At 36.6% G+C, this 5138-nt stretch overlaps 1 pseudogene; it reads left to right on the top strand.

Moving 5' to 3' along the window:
* The first annotated feature begins 1950 nt into the window (after window positions 1–1950).
* LOC140861273 (probable F-box protein At4g22030) lies at window positions 1951–3667 on the top strand (annotated as a pseudogene).
* The last annotated feature ends 1471 nt before the right edge of the window (window positions 3668–5138 follow it).

Raw genomic sequence — 5138 nt, 5'->3', positions numbered from 1 at the left:
GTATTAATATTTGAGTAGAATAAAAGTTTAATTATATAAATGACTTTTTTTTATAATATCTCATCACCATATTACACATAAATTAACTTTTAGAAAGAGTTAATCTTTTCGTTTTATAATTTATTCACCCATATATTATATTATACTAGCAATTGTATCACGTGATTTTCACGTGTTTCACAATTTAATTACTGGGAAAAACATAAAAAAAATATAATAAATAAAAAAACATGTGAGTTTTTAAAAAGTAAATAGAATTTGTAAAAATGTATTTAGATAATTTAATAAAAACGGATAATAGAATTTGAAAAATAAGATAAAAAGAAAATAAGATAATAATGTTAGAGAAAAAATGAGGATACATTAATCATTTGAGATATAAATTGAAGAAGATATGTGTTAAATTTAGGTATAAAATGAGAAAAAAATTGGTATGATTTGACATACGAAAACGGTTAGAATAAGACCCCCGTCTATTAGAATATAAATAGATATAATAAAACCAATGATGTAGATTAAAGTGGTATTGAAAAGTTAATATGGTTAAATATATAATATATAATTATTCTACTCATAAATATTTCACTTGGTTTAATTTATTATTTATTTTTTTAGTATTAGTTTATTTACAAATATACTGCATTAGTTTAATAAAATTTGTTAAAAATAATGATTTAATTATTGATAGGATCGGTTACAAGTGTAGAAAAAAAAGGGGGGGGGGGGTGAATACACTTATAAACAAACTAGTGCAAAATGATTGAACTCGATCGGTTTAGTGACTGAATTCTAAGCTTATTTTGATGTCTAATGTAATTTGACAAACAATAGTATGTGCGAAAATATGCCAAATTACAGATTTGAACACTGAGTAGGTATTAGTTTAGGTTAGGTGATTATAGTGGGTAAACTAAAATAACGCAAGCAAATTTTTATGTATGTTTGGAGATTTCAAATACTCCTACGTCACCACTTCTTCCACCTCGGAAGGATATCATTAGAAGACTTTGAATTTTACAAGCAATTTGCAAAACTCCGAACCGATTTAGGACTTAGACACTGCCTAAACAAGAACTCCTAGTACAACAACTCAGTAGCAGTCCTAGACTGATAATGGAACAAAGATGAATACAACTCGAAATATTTAGCACAAGATTGATCCTTCAATGATCTCAATAACACTTAGGCGTTTGTGCTTCGAGTTCCTTGATCAATCTTCAAGCGTGTAAGACTTTAAATATTCTCGTAACGAGCAATGTATACAGAAACTTCAGCGTGCGAGAGAGCTACTTAGAACGATCAAGATCTCTCTCTATTTATACCCTTGGATTTTTAACGGTCATAAATTAAAATTGAATATTCAGATAGGGTTTTGAATTATTCCCGTTGGAATTGTCACTTTCAACAAAAAAATCTGGAGCCGAAATTTGCTCTTTGCATCGCGGCACTACCTTCTGCAGGATGTGTCAGAGTACGGAAGAACTTATCCAAAAGCGGCAAGATAGTAAACTGATGAGGGTAAACTGATGAAGTTGGTTTAGCTAGGTAAACTGATGAAGTCAGTTTAGCGTCTTCGGCCAGTTTGAGCGAGGCAGTTTAGCGTGAGGCAGTTTAGCTCCATAATTCAGTTTAGAGCTTTTTGGTTGCTCGATCAATTTATCCTTCTTCATAATTGTAAACACCAAAACTTAATTTCCCAACAATTTTCTCCTTTTTGGTGTTTATCAAAACTTTGAGATATTTAAGTAGTAAACTGATATTCAATATAAACTGATCTTTGAAAAAGATATCCAATTTCAAGTTTTTCCAAATCTTCCCCCGTTTTTGATAAAACAACAATAAAGAGCTGGAGGTTTAGATACAAATGTAGATAACATAAGAAGTTTTTGTAATAACACAAAGTGAGTTATCTTCGATCAGATGAAGGTCTTGGCAATGAAGAGCTGCGAGATGGTAAATGAGGTGCTGATGTATGATGTCCGGAAGCTTGGGCTTCGTACTGAACTCGCAAGATATTCTGAGAGAGACTTGTTAAGTTGATGATTTGATTGGAAAGTACTTGAAAATTTGAGTGAGCTGATGTGTGCAGGGATTGAACAAATCCGTTCAAGTTGTCAACTTTTGTCTCCAGGGACCGATGAGAGTGATGTAGTTGTGACAATGAACTGTTCACGTGACTAGAATCCAGTAAAACTTTGTCCAGTAGTGCAAGTTTTTCTTGGAGTTTGATCAGTTCTGCATTCATTAACTGTCTCAGAAAAAATGTTGCTGCTTGTTTCTCGTTGATTGTTTGAGAGCAGTAACATCTTTGGACATATTGTACACTGAAGTTTCGAGTTCAGAAATCAGCTCATACCATTCAGCTTCTTGATCTGTTTTTGAAGATGGAATGTTTTTACCACTAGAGGAAAGATCAGTCTATAGAACACGGAGTAAATATATCTTTTGTCCTTTAGGAGGAGATTGAGGTTCAGTTGAGGTCATCGCAGTTTTCTCTTTTCCTTTGCATTGATGAGATGAAGATCCAGGAGCAGAGCGAACAATCATTGCAAGATTTTGAGATGAATTCTCAATCTCAATGGCTTTTTCATCAAGAGATAAATCTCTGCTGTTGTGTGGAATTGGTAATTCTTTTTCTGGTTCTGTGAGCTTGTCATTAGTGGCAATAGGAGATGTGGCTGGTAATATATCAGTTGTGGGCTAACACCTTCAAATGTCCTTATTGTTTCCGTGTTTTTCCATTTACGTCCTTCAAAACATTTCCATGCTATTTATATCCTTAATTCAAACTTTAATTTACAATATACATCCCTGCCGGCAACTACTCCGTTAATAGGTAACGGATCACTCACGTGCAATACACGTGAGTCGGGAAACACCCAAATTAAAATAGGAACCCTCCATTATTTCAAAGTAATCGGAATATTTGTGAGCAGAGATCGAACTGGAACAACCTTATTTTGACATCTATCAATGGTTTGATCCTCTTCGCCCCTACCATGGTTGGGATAGCCTACGTAAGTGGTGGTGCTCCAGCGGCTGCGCTGAAGCTTTCTTCCACCATCTTGTACCTCGGGGAAACTAGGCTTCTCTCGATTATGATTAAGATCCAGCCGTCTCAGCTAGCGGAGGAACAAAGAAATGCTACGAGATTGTTCAAACAGCTTCAGAATCAGATTACCATTGTTTTGTCAATGGGGAATTTCACCAGCTTTGATGTGAATTGATGGAGAAAGTGTTGGCTCTGGATAAGGCGTACCCGCGCGTTTCCTCTTCAAGGCGCCATGTTCAACAAGTTCCTAGAGCTTATCGAGCCCCCAGTTTGATGGAACCAAAAACTGGAGGAAGAAATGAGAGAGTAAATTTCATGCAGAGAAAAGATGGACGAGATTACTTGAGATTGAGTGAGAAAGCACTGAAACTCAACAAGTTTCTCTCCGTGGCCGCACCTGTGTTAACAGGTCTCGCCGCCATGGGGTCTGCTGTCTTGGGCTCCCCTTCTCACGACGGTTGGGTAGAGGTGGTGGGAGTTGCCGACGGCGCGTTGGCGAATGTGATGAACATGGTGGAGCATGGAGGGCAAGTTGGGATGGTGTTTGAGATGTATCGGATTAACGCTGGGTTTTTCAAGATGATGGAAGATACGATTGCATGGAATATGAGATGAGGTCACTTTGAAAGAATTGGGCGTTTATTCAATGCATGTGAGTGATCCGTTTCCAATAAATGGAGTAGTTGATGGCAGGGATATATATGGGAAATTAAAGTCGGAATTAAGGATATAAATAGCACCGAAATGTTTTGAGTGACATAAATGAGAAAACACAAAAACAATAAGGACATTTAAAGGTTTTATCCCCATCAGTTGTACTGGATGACTGAGCTGGTTCCTCCTGAGTTGAGCTTGATGGAACAGGAATATCAGTAATGGGTGGTGAATTCTCCTGAGGCACTGAGTGTTGCTCTGATGTTGTGAGTGCGGCTCAGTAGGAATTGGAGGAGGTAAATCTTCTATTAGAGGAGTTTGCTGTTCTGCAGATTCAATATTAGACAAAGTCGATGTCTCATCCTCATTTACAGGAGTGGGATGAGTTAGTGCTTCCGAAAGGTTAGGTTGAGGTTCTTCAAGTTCCTCTTGATGAGTGATGGAAGGAACAACTTCTTCCATAGATGTGTCGGGTAAGAGAGGAAGGTGTTGTTCGCCATCTTCAATGTGAGAAATCACTTCATCAATATTAATTAAGTGTAGTTCAGGTAGGTCAGTTTCAGCCCCTGAGTTGTGAAGTTGCTGCTCAATTGATGTATTTGTTGTATTTGGAGCAACTGAAGCTTCTTTTTGAAGCTCTTTAAACACCTGATCAACTGTATGGTTTGAAGATTAAGTAGAGGTATGACTCTTCTTGCTTTTCTTGTGTTTGGATCTAGGCCTTAAGTGAGATTTGTGTTTATTCCAAACAAAGGGTTCTGGGATCTCCAAAGTTTTATCAGTTTCCAAAAACTTGACTCCCATTTGCATAGTGATGAGATCGTTTTGAAGTTGAGTAAAAATAGATTTATCTTCATAAGAAGTTCTGGCATGTGAATCATAATTCTGTTGAAATTCAGTAACTGTTTGACTAAGTTTTTTTTATTCTCATCAGATCATAGAAGTATTGTCTCCTGTCCAATGCTTCTTGAATATTAGCAGTCTTGACTATTCTCAACACAATTTCTTCAAGTTAAACAAACTTATGCAGTGCATTCTTCTTAGTCAGATGTCTATCCAGGGTAGAAGTCTTGTATTTATGCCAAGTATCAAATCTTTCATCAGTATGTCTTTTAGCATATTCAAGTACTTCGTCCATGGTCAGGTCTATCTGAAGTTGAATTGCATTTGAAGGTCTTTCAAGATCTGAAGAAGAAGCAATTTGAGAGCTGCCTGTTGCTAAGTCCAGTCCTAAGTGAGTGTACTCAACTATTTGTTTGGAGGATAGACCACTTGAGGGTCTGGCAAGAGGAAAAACCACCAAAGGTGAGATAGATTGAAGGGAGACGCGTTGAACTTTAACATTTTCTGCAGAATCTTCTGGTTCAGGGATTTTTTGAGAAGGTCTTAGATTCTGAATTGGTTCAACAATCATTGCTTGTTTTCCTTTGAG

The sequence above is a fragment of the Henckelia pumila genome, chromosome 4, assembly GCF_033568475.1.
Source record: "Henckelia pumila isolate YLH828 chromosome 4, ASM3356847v2, whole genome shotgun sequence".
Taxonomy (NCBI): Eukaryota; Viridiplantae; Streptophyta; class Magnoliopsida; order Lamiales; family Gesneriaceae; genus Henckelia; species Henckelia pumila.
The sequence above is the reverse complement of the archived record's forward strand: the minus strand, read 5'-3'. Positions and strand labels throughout refer to the sequence as shown.